The sequence below is a fragment of the Manihot esculenta genome, chromosome 11, assembly GCF_001659605.2.
Source record: "Manihot esculenta cultivar AM560-2 chromosome 11, M.esculenta_v8, whole genome shotgun sequence".
NCBI lineage: Eukaryota > Viridiplantae > Streptophyta > Magnoliopsida > Malpighiales > Euphorbiaceae > Manihot > Manihot esculenta.
In genome coordinates, this window is record NC_035171.2 from 31,875,372 (window position 1) to 31,896,575 (window position 21,204).

A 21,204-nucleotide genomic window follows, 5' to 3' on the forward strand; every position below is an offset into this window, starting at 1 on the left:
CTTGGTTTCGGGATGTTCAGAGATGAAATATTTATTCTAAATTAAGATTTAATATGAAGGAAAGTAATTATATATATAGTCAAGTTTGCTTGGAAAGATTTGAAGTTATGGTAATTAATTATTTATGGGTTTTTAATATTAATATTTGTAAAAACGATGGAGCCAATTGGGAAAAATAGCAATGCAGCACATGGTAATATTTTTAATTCCTTGGTTTCGGGGATGTTCAGAGATGAAATATTTATTATAAATTAGGATTTAGTAAGAAAGAAAGTAATTATATATATAGTCAAGTTTACTTGGAAAGATTTGAAGTTATGGTAATTAATTATTTATGGTTTTTAATATTAATATTTGCAAAAAAAGATGGAGCCAATCGGAAAAAAATGGCAATGCAGCACATGGTAATATTTTTAATTTCTTGGTTTCAGGATGTTCAGAGATGGAATATTTATTCTAAATTAAGATTTAATATGAAGGAAAGTAATTATATATATAGTCTAGTTTACTTGAAAAGATTTGAAGTTATGGTAATTAATTATTTATGGGTTTTTAATATTAATATTTGCAAAACAAGATAGAGGCAATCGGGAAATAATGGCAATGCAGTAAATGGTAATATTTTTAATTTCTTTGGTTTCGAAATATTCAGAGATGAAATATTTATTCTAAATTAAGATTTAATATGAAGGAAAGTAATTATATATATAATCAAGTTTGCTTGGAAAAATTTGAAGTTATGGTAATTAATTATTTATGGATTTTTAATATTAATATTTACAAAAAAAATGGAGTCAATTGGAAAAAAAAAATGGCAATGCAGTGCATGGTAATATTTTTAATTGCTTAATTTCGGGGAATGTCTTTCCTCTTTATCAATCATCACAACATAAAGGCCATTTCCCCATTTCTGACTTCTCTATCTCCATTAATGGAGAGGCCGCTTATCGTAGTATCAGACTCGGAGGTTCGTCTAGACTTTATGCTCAATTCCAAATGCCGAGCCAACGTCCGCCTCAGGTCTCTTTCCGCCACTACCCCAATAGCATTCAAGGTCCAAACTTCATCGCCGCACAAGTTCCTTGTTAATCCACCAACTGGGCTTATCCCTCCTTCATCCTCTACCATCTTTCAAATCATACTCAGACCACAAACCCATCTCCCATCCTCTTTGCCTCGTTCTCCCTCCGACCGTTTCCTCCCAATTCATCCGATTTGACTAACCCCGATTCTCTCAACTCATGGTTCTCTTCCCTTCCTCTCTGGTCAACTCAAGATTTTAAGCTCAAGGTTGCCTGTTGGAAAGCTAATTGCATAACCCTGTTGGAAAAAGGAAAAAAATGTAAAAGATTGTTTAGAATATCATGAAGATAAAAGAGAGAGAAACAAAAAAAAAAACATCTTGAAATGCGCACATATCATGTTACTGACATGGAGTTTCATTCTGTCAGAGTTAGGAGGGTATGAGAGTAGGTTGGATCTTCATATGATCTCCAGAAGTGAAGTTTGGTTGTGTCTCCTCAAAGCTATCATAGATAATACACAAATCAACACGTTCAAACAATTTGATGTTCTTGGCATTAGCTGAGAGAACAACAATGGTTAGCTTAACGGAAAAGTTGCACACTTTCAAAACAATTTCCTGCGAAGGATTTGTTTGTTTAACATAATAGCTTAGATCACATGTAGAAAGCGAAATTTATGTTTATATTAATTTACCAATTGCAAAATGGGCTGCTCTTTGGAAACTAATTATGGCGTTTGTATCAGTCCCTTGGTTATCGGGCAGAGTTGTTACAGACTCCTTCCAGCGAACAAATCACACCAATTAATAAAAAACGAAACGGTCAAACACGTGCTATTTCACATTGCCACCCTTGCTTGCGGTGCATACAATGCTCTCGCCATTCTCTGGAGACAGAACGGTAAGGCCTTCATCCTTCATCGGCTCTTAACATCTTCTGGTCTTAAATTGTGTAGAAATAAACAATTCCTCTCAAATGGTTGCGACATAGCGGGCTGGTTTAGTGAATCAGTGTGATAAAATACGCTGATTCAAGGAGAGGAGAGGAGAGGTGAAGAGAAAAAAGACGGTGACCTCTTTAGGAGGAACAGTAGGATGTGGAGTCAGCGGACACCACATAATTTAAAATTAGCTGAGTGAAGGAAATTGTAAATTTAAAAACAAAAAGCCAAAAAGAAAACCGAGGAATGGTTTCGTTTTCTTCTTGATGTAGAAATTCGTGCAATTACCCAGCTAATGGATTGCATCATCTGCAAATAAACACACAGTAGAGACTGTTAACCTAGATGATACTGAAAATTGCAATTTAACTTCAACAAATGTGAGATAAAAGGGACTGAACATCACCATAGAGGAGTTTCACTTTCCGTTCATAAACGATAACAATTTCACCTGAGAAGAGAAAAGAAAACATTCTAGTCAGTGATCTCCAATCAGAAATCGATTACAAAATAGATTGTAAAAAAGGATATTAGAATGCCAGAGAGCCTAAGCGCCATTGGTACATAGGGATTCAAAATCTGTTCATTGTAAACAAACATGGAAACATTATACTCATTGCCCGAGATTGGAAACTCTGACTTCAGTCGGTCTGGCCTACTCGATTGGAGATGGAGTTGAACACTAATGTATTATCTTACATAGTTAACTTTGATGAATTTTGAATCTAAGGGCTCAATTATGATTCTATGCAAGCGACCAGCAGTAATCATTTAGATTAATTGAATTTAATATAATTTATTCATCTCACACTTTTAGTACATTAATTAATAAACATGCAATTCACTTATAATTTTGGTATACGATAAATTTAAATTTACTAATCTAATACTGCCAAAAAAAATCTTGTTAACTAATAACTACATGCTCATGGGTCACAAGCATGGATCATCGGATTCGGTTGGGCAATTACTGAAAGCTCATTTAATTTATTTGGGCCGGGTCAATTTCAATGGGCAATTTCCACCGGGCCGAACCTAGATAGTAAAAAGTAGATTGTCGTTTGAGCATTACTTTCAATACGTCGAATAGAAATTGCTAAAAAAACATAATCATTATTTTTTTTAATCGTAAAATTTCCAAACAAATAAATATTTCCAAACTAATTTTCAATAGCATTTAAAATTATTTTTTGATGTGTCACTTGAAATAAATCATATATGAATTATAGTTTTACTTAAAAATATTTATTAAATTAAAAAGAATTAATTTTTCATTTTCAATTTAAAAATTGGTAAAAAAATAAATTAAGTTAAATTTTTACAAATTTCTTGATTTGAAACATGAAGTGAAAGGAAAAGGTTAAACTTATTTCAAACAAAATAAACAAGTCAATAAACATAAGTTCAACATTTTATGAAAATTCAACTGTTGTAAATTTATAAAATAATAAATAAGTAGGGGTGTAAACGAATCGAGTCGAGCCAAATTTTGAAGAGTTCAAGCTTGTTAGAATTCAAAACGCCATAAAGCAATGAAACCATGCAAGTTTGTTCACATTTACCAGTAGGAATTGAAGAGAAGAGAAATGAAGTAAAATATCCTCCTCCTCACAATATCCAAAAAGGTTGATAAAATTCTTGTGATTCACTTTTGATAATGTCTCAATCTGAAAGAAAATATCTGAAGGAATTAGAAAACGAGGTTGCATCATAAGTCCTTATAGTTCAATGTGATTAGCTCATAAAGTACCTTCTTCCTAAATTGAACTTCCAAATGCTTAGGCCAATCCTTGGAAGATGTTACTGCAACTGAGGCCACAGCTATTTCAATGCCACTGGACAATGTTCCCTTGTACAGTGTACCAATTGGTGAAGAACCAATTACACTACTGAAATCTTCACAGCCTGCTTCAAGCTCAGATCTTTTTTAAGCTTCGATACACCTGAAATGCAAATCTTGAGTCATGCAAGTAGATAGCCAAAAAGGGTTGAACACGGACACACCATATGGAAGAAAGATGTGGAGCAGCTTACACTCTAGATGCACATGTAAAATGGTTTGAAGTTTGAAACCTCACACCCTCGTACAAAATATAACTTTTCCACTTGGGAAGAAGAATTACCAGTTACAAATGCTTTCTGAAGTTGCCCACTCAATCCTGTGGCCCAAGGTTTGACAGTAGCCTTGTTAATTTTATACACATAGAAGATGACAATGGACATGGCAAGTAGAGCACCCCCTATGGCACCAGCAATTACAGAAACATGTTTTTTTGATGAGGAAGGTTTTCTAGGATTATTAGAGGATGGAGGAGTTGGAACTAGAAGAGGATTTGAAGCAGAACCATTAGGTGAAGCAGAAGGGGGATTTGGTTCCAGTGGAGTTGGAAGAGAAACAACTGCAGGGGGAGAAGAGGGTGCCGGATTTGGTTCCGGTGGAGGAGATTGAATGGAGTTATTTACAGGGGGAGAAGGCAAAAGCGAAAATGGTGGGGCTACAGATCTAGGTGGAGCCTTTCCAGATTCAGAAGGTGCTTCTGGAACAGAGAAACGACTTCTTAAATATGGTGATTCATTCACTCGAGGGGCATTGGCCACTTGCAGCTGTCGCTTGTTAATTGCATTTTCAGTTTGCACAGCATTCCTGTAAAAAATATGGGGGACAAAGGCATAATGTAAGTATGTAACAGCATGGAACAACAAAGAAATTACACAAATACAGAGAAGGGGAAGGGAAGGGAGGGGGGGAATGCAAGACAATTTCATTTCATGAAAACAATGAATTGTTTGTCACAGAGGGGCCATTCCTTTTCTCAACGTCCCCCATAAAGGAGAAATTCCATCAGATGGTTCACCAAAAGGTGCCCAAGAACCTAAAACAATGTTAGTGCCACTAAAATTGTCTCAGATTTACAGTAGACTACCAGAAAAATGTCTTATCTTGACCCATACGAGAATATTCAACTGACATACCGTAAGGCAGATCTTTCATTGTAAGATGGTCCTTTAGCTGCACTAGCTAGTTGGTTTTCATCTACTTGAAATTCAGAATGTGTTTCTAGTCGATGAATTTCAGGTGATAAATTGCTGAGAAGCCTGTTGTTGTCCAGGAGACTAAAACATATGCACAAAAAAAATGGAGTTCATATACTAATGGAAGCAAAAGATAATCTCAATGGAGGAAAAAAATTGTTCAACATTATCAACTTACAGGATTGTCAAAGAGAGACTACTGTCAAGGACGGGAGGGAGTGGCCCACTGAAGTTATTATTTCCAAAATCTAGCACCTCCAACTCCTTCAACTCTCCAATCCCTTCAGGAATGATGCCAGTAAAAGAATTGTTGTGCAAAATGCTGCAGCAGAACATTAAGCCATATGACCAAAGGCAAAAAAATTCTGAATCAAAGGACAGAAGGTAAATTTATGTTGCCTAGTTGATACTTACATAGACTTTATGCGAACAAGGTTTCTGAGGTCAGGTGCTAGTGTTCCTCCAAGATAAAGATCTTTCAAGTTCCTGAATATTACATATTTTTCTTTAGAATAAAATAGAGAGCTTATCAGCAAGTAGTATCACGTTTAAAATAACCATTAACTACAAAGAGAGTAACACTGATTTTCTTTTCAAGTTTTACTCAATCTGAGCTGATTCCATTAAGTTCTAATCAAAATAAACCGAACTTGGAAACCAAAGCACGAGTTAAGGATTCTGATTCAAGTTGCAAAGTTTACATATCACCAGGGAACCCAAAAGGATCCCAGGCACAGCAGCACCTGATGTGATATAGTTTTGAAAAATGTTCTCACAATGCTGCAGACTGCAGCCAAAAGGGCAATCAACAGAACATGTAATCCATAGATCAAGCAGCATAAATTATAGTAATAGAGTTACTTTGATCTGATAGAGTCATCCAAAAAAGTAAACTGGAAACCAACGGATGACTTCTCAAAACTGCAAAGTAATAGCTAGAACACACTTTAAACTTGCCATCCAAAACCAAAAGGTTATGTATTTTTCATCGCTGACTCGCATGATTAGCTTCAGAAATTACAAATTTTATCAAAAAAATGCATCTCGAGCCTCAAAACTTTTCCCTTAAATTTTCCAGTATCAGAACAGAAAAGAAAACGAAAACAAAAGGCCAAAATTTTTCAGCAGAGAGAAAAGATACATACAATTCGACAACTTTGCCATCAGAGCACTCAACTCCAAACCAATAACACGGATTAACAACTCCATCCTCATCCTTCCAATTCTTCAACGCGTCGTACGGATCACTCACTATTCTTTCTCTAAACTTCAATAACGCTAAACCTGCAAACAGACCACCAAATTTCACCAACCATTCTTCTCCACTTTCCCAAGAAACAAACAGAAAACCATATGTAGCTATATACCTTCGTCGTTGAGCGACCAGCACAAAATAAAGTTCCGGTAGAGCAAAAAGAGAAGAAGAACTCTAAATCTGATGAATTTCCAGGAGCAAAAAGAGAAGAAAATAAACATCATAATCTTTATGAATATTTAAAATATTTTTCAAATTAAAAATATTATAAATAAAAATATTCTCTCCTAGCGTTATTATTTTTTAATTAATTAAGCAAGAAGGAAAGTAATTATATATAAAGTCAAGTTTGCTTGGAAAAATTTGAAGTTATGGTAATTAATTATTTGAGTTTTTAATATTAATATTTGCAAAAAAGATGTCAGCCAATTGGGAAAAAATTACAATGCAGTAAATGGTAATATTTTTAATTCCTTGGTTTCGAGGATGTTCAGAGATATGAAATATTTATTCTAAATTTGGATTTACTAAGAAGGAAAGTAATTATATATATATAGTCAAGTTTGCTTGGAAAGATTTGAAGTTATGGTAATTAATTATTTATGGATTTTTAATATTAATATTTACAAAAAAAAATGGAGCTAATTGGAAAAAAATGGCAATGCAGCACATGGTAATATTTTTAATTTCTTTGTTTCGGGGATGTTCAGAGATATGAAATATTTATTATAAATTTGGATTTAGTAAGAAGGAAAGTAATTATATATATAGTCAAGTTTGCTTGGAAAAATTTGAAGTTATGGTAATTAATTATTTATGGGTTTTTAATATTAATATTTGCAAAAAAGATGAAGCAAATTAGAAAAGAATGGTAATGCAGCACATGGTAATATTTTTAATTTCTTGATTTCGGGGATATTCACTAGTAGCCAGAGGGGTGCATTGAGATCTGCCAATCCCTAAATAATTCTGTTTACGACTATAGAACTTAATTGTGCCATATGTATGAGCAAATGCATGTGCAGGAACAACTCAGAAATCATTATTGAAATTTTAATATCATTTCTAGAATAAAAGATGTCATAGGATCACAATGGTTTCTTCCCGCTACTTCCATCTTAGTAAGGAAAAAAATATTTTTTAGTGTATATGGTATAAGAAAACTAATTAATTTTTTTAATTTTAAAAAATATATTAAAATATTTTTAATATTTTTTTAAAAAATAATAATTATTTTTTATTAATTTTAAGGTTAAATATTATAAAAGAATTTAAAATGTTATGAATATAAAAAATTAATTAATAAACTTTTTAAATATCTAAAATATTAATTAATAAATTTTTAAAATTATAAATATTAAATAGTATAATATTTAATGAATAAAATTAACCTAATCATTTACTAAATAAGGTGAATAATCAGTTAATAGTTTAATAAAACAGTTAATATTACAGAAAAAAGACTCTTATCATCAAATCTTATCCATATGCTTATATGATTTTTCCTAACCTCATCCTAAAATGAGTTAGATGAATAATCATCCGTCCTTAATAAGTGAGGCTACATTCAAAGTATCTAATTTGCATCCTAAAATTTTATTAAAAAATGAGAATTATCAGTATGGACTCACATTTAAAAATTAGAAAATGCGGAGCAAACAAAAGGAATTACATTCCCAATTGAGTCATGGTTCGGTTTTTATTTTGAATTTAAATAGTAATCTGTTAGGTTTTGAAGCAAAATTAAAATAAAATCAACATCAATTTAATTAAGTTGTTTTATTTTTCTTTAAATCAAATTAAAATTTGTTGTATGTCACTTTTTTTTGCATGAAATCGTTGAATTGAAATCAATATTTAAGAATTTTAGAATATGGGCGTAAATCTCTAATTTCATCTTTCACGTTGACCTTAAATTGACTACCATGCATTACATTATTTATTTAAATTGAGTAGTAGCTTTTTATGATACAATATTTAAATTTATCTCGTACTTTTTTTAATGTTGTTTGTTATAAAATTGACAAAATAAAATAAGATAGAGTTTAATTTTTAAAATTTAATAAATGCTCACCCGAAAGCATTCTACATATTAGTATATTGACTAATATTATTATTAATAAAATATTGTTTACTATAAAATTGACGAAAATGTTTTTTATAAACCAATAAATCAATAAATTGAGTTATTTTTAAGTACATTTGATGGGAAGTATATATTTGGATCCAATTTATTATAGATTAATAAATTTTTAAAATTATAAATAATAAATTATATTATAAAATAATAAATAAAATTCACTTTAATATCTTTTTTTTTTTTTTGAAATAGGAATTGGGGGAGTAGAACCTTAGACCTGTCAAGTCTACTAGGATGCATTTTCCACCAGGCTAAGCCTCGGAGTGCCTTTAATATCTATTAACTTCATAATAAATCTAATTCACTTAAAAATTTCTCCTTTTAATTTTTCCATTTTAATTCAACTTGTGCACCACTAATCTATCCAAACGGGATTTTGATGAGTCAACTTTTAAAACTAAAATGGTTTTTAATAAATACATTTAAAACTGAATTTATGAGAGAAACATTTACAAACATCAATAAAATGTGTAATATAACTATTTTAAATTTAATTTAATTATTTATTTTTAAAGTATAAACAATGATGTGATTTAACAAATCATATAAAATGAATTTTATTGTTCATCTCTCTAAAATAATAATGAAAGAACATTCACAAAAAACCACCCTATGCTAAATCGGTTAATATTTTTAATAATTGAACTCGTTCAAATACGATGAAAATTTATATTAAATTATTTAAATTCATTCTAAAATCAATTATTATGACTCAAATTAATACCATATTTATATAATTTTAATTAATAATTTATAAATAAAATTTTTTAATTAAAAATTTTAATTTTAAAACTTAATTTGGAAAAAAATGGCAATGCAGCACATAGTAATATTTTTAATTTCTTTGTTTTGGGGATGTTCAGAGATATGAAATATTTATTCTAAATTTGGATTTAGTAAGAAGGAAAGTAATTATATATATATAGTCAAGTTTGCTTGGAAAAATTTGAAGTTATGGTAATTAATTATTTATGAGTTTTTAATATTAATATTTGCAAAAACGATGGAGCCAATCGGGAAAAATTGGCAATGCAGCACATGGTAATATTTTTAATTTCTTGGTTTCGAGATGTTCAGAGATGAAATATTTATTCTAAATTAAGATTTAATATGAAGGAAAGTAATTATATATATAGTCAAGTTTGCTTGGAAAGATTTGAAGTTATGGTAATTAATTATTTATGGGTTTTTAATATTAATATTTGCAAAAACGATGGAGCCAATTGGGAAAAAATAGCAATGCAGCACATGGTAATATTTTTAATTCCTTGGTTTCGGGGATGTTCAGAGATAAAATATTTATTCTAAATTAGGATTTAGTAAGAAAGAAAGTAATTATATATATAGTCAAGTTTACTTGGAAAGATTTGAAGTTATGGTAATTAATTATTTATGGTTTTTAATATTAATATTTGCAAAAACGATGGAGCCAATCGGGAAAAAATGGCAATGCAGCACATGGTAATATTTTTAATTTCTTGGTTTCGGGATGTTCAGAGATAAAATATTTATTCTAAATTAAGATTTAATATGAAGGAAAGTAATTATATATATAGTCAAGTTTGCTTGGAAAGATTTGAAGTTATGGTAATTAATTATTTATGGGTTTTTAATATTAATATTTGCAAAAAAAGATGGAGCCAATCCGGAAAAAATGGCAATGCAGCACATGGTAATATTTTTAATTTCTTGGTTTCGGGATGTTCAGAGATGAAATATTTATTCTAAATTAAGATTTAATATGAAGGAAAGTAATTATATATATAGTCAAGTTTGCTTGGAAATATTTGAAGTTATGGTAATTAATTATTTATGGGTTTTTAATATTAATATTTGCAAAAACGATGGAGCCAATCGGGAAAAAATGGCAATGCAGCACATGGTAATATTTTTAATTTCTTGGTTTCGAGATGTTCAGAGATGAAATATTTATTCTAAATTAAGATTTAATATGAAGGAAAGTAATTATATTTATAGTCAAGTTTGTTTGGAAAGATTTGAAGTTATGGTAATTAATTATTTATGGGTTTTTAATATTAATATTTGCAAAAACGATGGAGCCAATTAGGAAAACATAGCAATGTAGCACATGGTAATATTTTTAATTCCTTGGTTTCGGGGATGTTCAGAGATGAAATATTTATTCTAAATTAGGATTTAGTAAGAAAGAAAGTAATTATATATATAGTCAAGTTTACTTGGAAAGATTTGAAGTTATGGTAATTAATTATTTATGGGTTTTTAATATTAATATTTGCAAAAAAAGATGGAGCCAATCGGAAAAAAATGGCAATGCAGCACATGATAATATTTTTAATTTCTTTGTTTCGGGATGTTCAGAGATGAAATATTTATTCTAAATTAAGATTTAATATGAAGGAAAGTAATTATATATATAGTCAAGTTTGCTTGGAAATATTTGAAGTTATGGTAATTAATTATTTATGGGTTTTTAATATTAATATTTGCAAAAACGATGGAGCCAATCGGGAAAAAATGGCAATGCAGCACATGGTAATATTTTTAATTTCTTGGTTTCGAGATGTTCAGAGATGAAATATTTATTCTAAATTAAGATTTAATATGAAGGAAAGTAATTATATTTATAGTCAAGTTTGTTTGGAAAGATTTGAAGTTATGGTAATTAATTATTTATGGGTTTTTAATATTAATATTTGCAAAAACGATGGAGCCAATTAGGAAAACATAGCAATGTAGCACATGGTAATATTTTTAATTCCTTGGTTTCGGGGATGTTCAGAGATGAAATATTTATTCTAAATTAGGATTTAGTAAGAAAGAAAGTAATTATATATATAGTCAAGTTTACTTGGAAAGATTTGAAGTTATGGTAATTAATTATTTATGGGTTTTTAATATTAATATTTGCAAAAAAAGATGGAGCCAATCGGAAAAAAATGGCAATGCAGCACATGATAATATTTTTAATTTCTTTGTTTCGGGATGTTCAGAGATGAAATATTTATTCTAAATTAAGATTTAATATGAAGGAAAGTAATTATATATATAGTCAAGTTTGCTTGGAAAGATTTGAAGTTATGGTAATTAATTATTTATGGGTTTTTAATATTAATATTTGCAAAAACAATGGAGCCAATTGAGAAAAAATAGCAATGCAGCACATGGTAATATTTTTAATTCCTTGGTTTTGGGGATGTTCAGAGATGAAATATTTATTCTAAATTAGGATTTAGTAAGAAAGAAAGTAATTATATATATAGTCAAGTTTACTTGGAAAGATTTGAAGTTATGGTAATTAAGTATTTATGGTTTTTAATATTAATATTTGCAAAAAAAGATGGAGCCAATCGGGAAAAAATAGCAATGCAGCACATGGTAATATTTTTAATTTCTTGATTTCGGGATGTTCAGAGATGAAATATTTATTCTAAATTAAGATTTAATATGAAGGAAAGTAATTATATATATAGTCAAGTTTGCTTGGAAAGATTTGAAGTTATGGTAATTAATTATTTATGGGTTTTTAATATTAATATTTGCAAAAACGATGGAGCCAATTGGGAAAAAATAGCAATGCAGCACATGGTAATATTTTTAATTCCTTGGTTTCGGGGATGTTCAGAGATAAAATATTTATTCTAAATTAGGATTTAGTAAGAAAGAAAGTAATTATATATATAGTCAAGTTTACTTGGAAAGATTTGAAGTTATGGTAATTAATTATTTATGGTTTTTAATATTAATATTTGCAAAAACGATGGAGCCAATCGGGAAAAAATGGCAATGCAGCACATGGTAATATTTTTAATTTCTTGGTTTCGGGATGTTCAGAGATAAAATATTTATTCTTAATTAAGATTTAATATGAAGGAAAGTAATTATATATATAGTCAAGTTTGCTTGGAAAGATTTGAAGTTATGGTAATTAATTATTTATGGGTTTTTAATATTAATATTTGCAAAAAAAGATGGAGCCAATCCGGAAAAAATGGCAATGCAGCACATGGTAATATTTTTAATTTGTTGGTTTCGGGATGTTCAGAGATGAAATATTTATTCTAAATTAAGATTTAATATGAAGGAAAGTAATTATATATATAGTCAAGTTTGCTTGGAAATATTTGAAGTTATGGTAATTAATTATTTATGGGTTTTTAATATTAATATTTGCAAAAACGATGGAGCCAATCGGGAAAAAATGGCAATGCAGCACATGGTAATATTTTTAATTTCTTGGTTTCGAGATGTTCAGAGATGAAATATTTATTCTAAATTAAGATTTAATATGAAGGAAAGTAATTATATATATAGTCAAGTTTGTTTGGAAAGATTTGAAGTTGTGGTAATTAATTATTTATGGGTTTTTAATATTAATATTTGCAAAAACGATGGAGCCAATTAGGAAAACATAGCAATGTAGCACATGGTAATATTTTTAATTCCTTGGTTTCGGGGATGTTCAGAGATGAAATATTTATTCTAAATTAGGATTTAGTAAGAAAGAAAGTAATTATATATATAGTCAAGTTTACTTGGAAAGATTTGAAGTTATGGTAATTAATTATTTATGGGTTTTTAATATTAATATTTGCAAAAAAAGATGGAGCCAATCGGAAAAAAATGGCAATGCAGCACATGATAATATTTTTAATTTCTTTGTTTCGGGATGTTCAGAGATGAAATATTTATTCTAAATTAAGATTTAATATGAAGGAAAGTAATTATATATATAGTCAAGTTTGCTTGGAAAGATTTGAAGTTATGGTAATTAAGTATTTATGGTTTTTAATATTAATATTTGCAAAAAAAGATGGAGCCAATCGGGAAAAAATAGCAATGCAGCACATGGTAATATTTTTAATTTCTTGATTTCGGGATGTTCAGAGATGAAATATTTATTCTAAATTAAGATTTAATATGAAGGAAAGTAATTATATATATAGTCAAGTTTACTTGGAAAGATTTGAAGTTATGGTAATTAATTATTTATGGGTTTTTAATATTAATATTTGCAAAAACGATGGAGCCAATTGAGAAAAAATAGCAATGCAGCACATGGTAATATTTTTAAATCCTTGGTTTTGGGGATGTTCAGAGATGAAATATTTATTCTAAATTAGGATTTAGTAAGAAAGAAAGTAATTATATATATAGTCAAGTTTACTTGGAAAGATTTGAAGTTATGGTAATTAATTATTTATGGGTTTTTAATATTAATATTTGCAAAAAACGATGGAGCCAATCGGGAAAAAATGGCAATGCAGCACATGGTAATATTTTTAATTTCTTGGTTTCGGGATGTTCAGAGATAAAATATTTATTCTTAATTAAGATTTAATATGAAGGAAAGTAATTATATATATAGTCAAGTTTGCTTGGAAAGATTTGAAGTTATGGTAATTAATTATTTATGGGTTTCTAATATTAATATTTGCAAAAAAAGATGGAGCCAATCCGGAAAAAATGGCAATGCAGCACATGGTAATATTTTTAATTTCTTGGTTTCGGGATGTTCAGAGATGAAATATTTATTCTAAATTAAGATTTAATATGAAGGAAAGTAATTATATATATAGTGAAGTTTGCTTGGAAATATTTGAAGTTATGGTAATTAATTATTTATGGGTTTTTAATATTAATATTTGCAAAAACGATGGAGCCAATCGGGAAAAAATGGCAATGCAGCACATGGTAATATTTTTAATTTCTTGGTTTCGAGATGTTCAGAGATGAAATATTTATTCTAAATTAAGATTTAATATGAAGGAAAGTAATTATATATATAGTCAAGTTTGTTTGGAAAGATTTGAAGTTGTGGTAATTAATTATTTATGGGTTTTTAATATTAATATTTGCAAAAACGATGGAGCCAATTAGGAAAACATAGCAATGTAGCACATGGTAATATTTTTAATTCCTTGGTTTCGGGGATGTTCAGAGATGAAATATTTATTCTAAATTAGGATTTAGTAAGAAAGAAAGTAATTATATATATAGTCAAGTTTACTTGGAAAGATTTGAAGTTATGGTAATTAATTATTTATGGGTTTTTAATATTAATATTTGCAAAAAAAGATGGAGCCAATCGGAAAAAAATGGCAATGCAGCACATGATAATATTTTTAATTTCTTTGTTTCGGGATGTTCAGAGATGAAATATTTATTCTAAATTAAGATTTAATATGAAGGAAAGTAATTATATATATAGTCAAGTTTGCTTGGAAAGATTTGAAGTTATGGTAATTAAGTATTTATGGTTTTTAATATTAATATTTGCAAAAAAAGATGGAGCCAATCGGGAAAAAATAGCAATGCAGCACATGGTAATATTTTTAATTTCTTGATTTCGGGATGTTCAGAGATGAAATATTTATTCTAAATTAAGATTTAATATGAAGGAAAGTAATTATATATATAGTCAAGTTTACTTGGAAAGATTTGAAGTTATGGTAATTAATTATTTATGGGTTTTTAATATTAATATTTGCAAAAACGATGGAGCCAATTGAGAAAAAATAGCAATGCAGCACATGGTAATATTTTTAAATCCTTGGTTTTGGGGATGTTCAGAGATGAAATATTTATTCTAAATTAGGATTTAGTAAGAAAGAAAGTAATTATATATATAGTCAAGTTTACTTGGAAAGATTTGAAGTTATGGTAATTAATTATTTATGGGTTTTTAATATTAATATTTGCAAAAACGATGGAGCCAATCGGGAAAAAATGGCAATGCAGCACATGGTAATATTTTTAATTTCTTGGTTTCGAGATGTTCAGAGATGAAATATTTATTCTAAATTAAGATTTAATATGAAGGAAAGTAATTATATTTATAGTCAAGTTTGTTTGGAAAGATTTGAAGTTATGGTAATTAATTATTTATGGGTTTTTAATATTAATATTTGCAAAAACGATGGAGCCAATTAGGAAAACATAGCAATGTAGCACATGGTAATATTTTTAATTCCTTGGTTTCGGGGATGTTCAGAGATGAAATATTTATTCTAAATTAGGATTTAGTAAGAAAGAAAGTAATTATATATATAGTCAAGTTTACTTGGAAAGATTTGAAGTTATGGTAATTAATTATTTATGGGTTTTTAATATTAATATTTGCAAAAAAAGATGGAGCCAATCGGAAAAAAATGGCAATGCAGCACATGATAATATTTTTAATTTCTTTGTTTCGGGATGTTCAGAGATGAAATATTTATTCTAAATTAAGATTTAATATGAAGGAAAGTAATTATATATATAGTCAAGTTTGCTTGGAAAGATTTGAAGTTATGGTAATTAATTATTTATGGGTTTTTAATATTAATATTTGCAAAAACGATGGAGCCAATTGAGAAAAAATAGCAATGCAGCACATGGTAATATTTTTAATTCCTTGGTTTTGGGGATGTTCAGAGATGAAATATTTATTCTAAATTAGGATTTAGTAAGAAAGAAAGTAATTATATATATAGTCAAGTTTACTTGGAAAGATTTGAAGTTATGGTAATTAAGTATTTATGGTTTTTAATATTAATATTTGCAAAAAAAGATGGAGCCAATCGGGAAAAAATAGCAATGCAGCACATGGTAATATTTTTAATTTCTTGATTTCGGGATGTTCAGAGATGAAATATTTATTCTAAATTAAGATTTAATATGAAGGAAAGTAATTATATATATAGTCAAGTTTGCTTGGAAAGATTTGAAGTTATGGTAATTAATTATTTATGGGTTTTTAATATTAATATTTGCAAAAACGATGGAGCCAATTGGGAAAAAATAGCAATGCAGCACATGGTAATATTTTTAATTCCTCGGTTTCGGGGATGTTCAGAGATAAAATATTTATTCTAAATTAGGATTTAGTAAGAAAGAAAGTAATTATATATATAGTCAAGTTTACTTGGAAAGATTTGAAGTTATGGTAATTAATTATTTATGGTTTTTAATATTAATATTTGCAAAAACGATGGAGCCAATCGGGAAAAAATGGCAATGCAGCACATGGTAATATTTTTAATTTCTTGGTTTCGGGATGTTCAGAGATAAAATATTTATTCTTAATTAAGATTTAATATGAAGGAAAGTAATTATATATATAGTCAAGTTTGCTTGGAAAGATTTGAAGTTATGGTAATTAATTATTTATGGGTTTTTAATATTAATATTTGCAAAAAAAGATGGAGCCAATCCGGAAAAAATGGCAATGCAGCACATGGTAATATTTTTAATTTCTTGGTTTCGGGATGTTCAGAGATGAAATATTTATTCTAAATTAAGATTTAATATGAAGGAAAGTAATTATATATATAGTCAAGTTTGCTTGGAAATATTTGAAGTTATGGTAATTAATTATTTATGGGTTTTTAATATTAATATTTGCAAAAACGATGGAGCCAATCGGGAAAAAATGGCAATGCAGCACATGGTAATATTTTTAATTTCTTGGTTTCGAGATGTTCAGAGATGAAATATTTATTCTAAATTAAGATTTAATATGAAGGAAAGTAATTATATATATAGTCAAGTTTGTTTGGAAAGATTTGAAGTTGTGGTAATTAATTATTTATGGGTTTTTAATATTAATATTTGCAAAAACGATGGAGCCAATTAGGAAAACATAGCAATGTAGCACATGGTAATATTTTTAATTCCTTGGTTTCGGGGATGTTCAGAGATGAAATATTTATTCTAAATTAGGATTTAGTAAGAAAGAAAGTAATTATATATATAGTCAAGTTTACTTGGAAAGATTTGAAGTTATGGTAATTAAGTATTTATGGTTTTTAATATTAATATTTGCAAAAAAAGATGGAGCCAATCGGGAAAAAATAGCAATGCAGCACATGGTAATATTTTTAATTTCTTGATTTCGGGATGTTCAGAGATGAAATATTTATTCTAAATTAAGATTTAATATGAAGGAAAGTAATTATATATATAGTCAAGTTTGCTTGGAAAGATTTGAAGTTATGGTAATTAATTATTTATGGGTTTTTAATATTAATATTTGCAAAAACGATGGAGCCAATTGGGAAAAAATAGCAATGCAGCACATGGTAATATTTTTAATTCCTCGGTTTCGGGGATGTTCAGAGATAAAATATTTATTCTAAATTAGGATTTAGTAAGAAAGAAAGTAATTATATATATAGTCAAGTTTACTTGGAAAGATTTGAAGTTATGGTAATTAATTATTTATGGTTTTTAATATTAATATTTGCAAAAACGATGGAGCCAATCGGGAAAAAATGGCAATGCAGCACATGGTAATATTTTTAATTTCTTGGTTTCGGGATGTTCAGAGATAAAATATTTATTCTTAATTAAGATTTAATATGAAGGAAAGTAATTATATATATAGTCAAGTTTGCTTGGAAAGATTTGAAGTTATGGTAATTAATTATTTATGGGTTTTTAATATTAATATTTGCAAAAAAAGATGGAGCCAATCCGGAAAAAATGGCAATGCAGCACATGGTAATATTTTTAATTTCTTGGTTTCGGGATGTTCAGAGATGAAATATTTATTCTAAATTAAGATTTAATATGAAGGAAAGTAATTATATATATAGTCAAGTTTGCTTGGAAAGATTTGAAGTTATGGTAATTAAGTATTTATGGTTTTTAATATTAATATTTGCAAAAAAAGATGGAGCCAATCGGGAAAAAATAGCAATGCAGCACATGGTAATATTTTTAATTTCTTGATTTCGGGATGTTCAGAGATGAAATATTTATTCTAAATTAAGATTTAATATGAAGGAAAGTAATTATATATATAGTCAAGTTTGTTTGGAAAGATTTGAAGTTGTGGTAATTAATTATTTATGGGTTTTTAATATTAATATTTGCAAAAACGATGGAGCCAATTAGGAAAACATAGCAATGTAGCACATGGTAATATTTTTAAATCCTTGGTTTTGGGGATGTTCAGAGATGAAATATTTATTCTAAATTAGGATTTAGTAAGAAAGAAAGTAATTATATATATAGTCAAGTTTACTTGGAAAGATTTGAAGTTATGGTAATTAATTATTTATGGGTTTTTAATATTAATATTTGCAAAAACGATGGAGCCAATCGGGAAAAAATGGCAATGCAGCACATGGTAATATTTTTAATTTCTTGGTTTCGAGATGTTCAGAGATGAAATATTTATTCTAAATTAAGATTTAATATGAAGGAAAGTAATTATATTTATAGTCAAGTTTGTTTGGAAAGATTTGAAGTTATGGTAATTAATTATTTATGGGTTTTTAATATTAATATTTGCAAAAACGATGGAGCCAATTAGGAAAACATAGCAATGTAGCACATGGTAATATTTTTAATTCCTTGGTTTCGGGGATGTTCAGAGATGAAATATTTATTCTAAATTAGGATTTAGTAAGAAAGAAAGTAATTATATATATAGTCAAGTTTACTTGGAAAGATTTGAAGTTATGGTAATTAATTATTTATGGGTTTTTAATATTAATATTTGCAAAAAAAGATGGAGCCAATCGGAAAAAAATGGCAATGCAGCACATGATAATATTTTTAATTTCTTTGTTTCGGGATGTTCAGAGATGAAATATTTATTCTAAATTAAGATTTAATATGAAGGAAAGTAATTATATATATAGTCAAGTTTGCTTGGAAAGATTTGAAGTTATGGTAATTAATTATTTATGGGTTTTTAATATTAATATTTGCAAAAACGATGGAGCCAATTGAGAAAAAATAGCAATGCAGCACATGGTAATATTTTTAATTCCTTGGTTTTGGGGATGTTCAGAGATGAAATATTTATTCTAAATTAGGATTTAGTAAGAAAGAAAGTAATTATATATATAGTCAAGTTTACTTGGAAAGATTTGAAGTTATGGTAATTAAGTATTTATGGTTTTTAATATTAATATTTGCAAAAAAAGATGGAGCCAATCGGGAAAAAATAGCAATGCAGCACATGGTAATATTTTTAATTTCTTGATTTCGGGATGTTCAGAGATGAAATATTTATTCTAAATTAAGATTTAATATGAAGGAAAGTAATTATATATATAGTCAAGTTTGCTTGGAAAGATTTGAAGTTATGGTAATTAATTATTTATGGGTTTTTAATATTAATATTTGCAAAAACGATGGAGCCAATTGGGAAAAAATAGCAATGCAGCACATGGTAATATTTTTAATTCCTCGGTTTCGGGGATGTTCAGAGATAAAATATTTATTCTAAATTAGGATTTAGTAAGAAAGAAAGTAATTATATATATAGTCAAGTTTACTTGGAAAGATTTGAAGTTATGGTAATTAATTATTTATGGTTTTTAATATTAATATTTGCAAAAACGATGGAGCCAATCGGGAAAAAATGGCAATGCAGCACATGGTAATATTTTTAATTTCTTGGTTTCGGGATGTTCAGAGATAAAATATTTATTCTTAATTAAGATTTAATATGAAGGAAAGTAATTATATATATAGTCAAGTTTGCTTGGAAAGATTTGAAGTTATGGTAATTAATTATTTATGGGTTTTTAATATTAATATTTGCAAAAAAAGATGGAGCCAATCCGGAAAAAATGGCAATGCAGCACATGGTAATATTTTTAATTTCTTGGTTTCGGGATGTTCAGAGATGAAATATTTATTCTAAATTAAGATTTAATATGAAGGAAAGTAATTATATATATAGTCAAGTTTGCTTGGAAATATTTGAAGTTATGGTAATTAATTATTTATGGGTTTTTAATATTAATATTTGCAAAAACGATGGAGCCAATCGGGAAAAAATGGCAATGCAGCACATGGTAATATTTTTAATTTCTTGGTTTCGAGATGTTCAGAGATGAAATATTTATTCTAAATTAAGATTTAATATGAAGGAAAGTAATTATATATATAGTCAAGTTTGTTTGGAAAGATTTGAAGTTGTGGTAATTAATTATTTATGGGTTTTTAATATTAATATTTGCAAAAACGATGGAGCCAATTAGGAAAACATAGCAATGTAGCACATGGTAATATTTTTAATTCCTTGGTTTCGGGGATGTTCAGAGATGAAATATTTATTCTAAATTAGGATTTAGTAAGAAAGAAAGTAATTATATATATAGTCAAGTTTACTTGGAAAGATTTGAAGTTATGGTAATTAATTATTTATGGGTTTTTAATATTAATATTTGCAAAAAAAGATGGAGCCAATTGGAAAAAAATGGCAATGCAGCACATGATAATATTTTTAATTTCTTTGTTTCGGGATGTTCAGAGATGAAATATTTATTCTAAATTAAGATTTAATATGAAGGAAAGTAATTATATATATAGTCAAGTTTGCTTGGAAAGATTTGAAGTTATGGTAATTAAGTATTTATGGTTTTTAATATTAATATTTGCAAAAAAAGATGGAGCCAATCGGGAAAAAATAGCAATGCAGCACATGGTAATATTTTTAATTTCTTGATTTCAGGATGTTCAGAGATGAAATATTTATTCTAAATTAAGATTTAATATGAAGGAAAGTAATTATATATATAGTCAAGTTTACTTGGAAAGATTTGAAGTTATGGTAATTAATTATTTATGGGTTTTTAATATTAATATTTGCAAAAACGATGGAGCCAATTGAGAAAAAATAGCAATGCAGCACATGGTAATATTTTTAAATCTTTGGTTTTGGGGATGTTCAGAGATTAAATATTTATTCTAAATTAGGATTTAGTAAGAAAGAAAGTAATTATATATATAGTCAAGTTTACTTGAAAAGATTTGAAGTTATGGTAATTAAGTATTTATGGTTTTTAATATTAATATTTGCAAAAAAATGATGGAGCCAATCGGAAAA

At 28.0% G+C, this 21,204-nt stretch overlaps 1 pseudogene; it reads right to left on the minus strand.

The window, feature by feature from the left end:
* The window catches only part of LOC122725050, a 38,751-nt pseudogene extending 32,274 nt beyond the window's left edge, over positions 1–6,477 (minus strand).
* Positions 6,478–21,204: the final 14,727 nt, after the last annotated feature.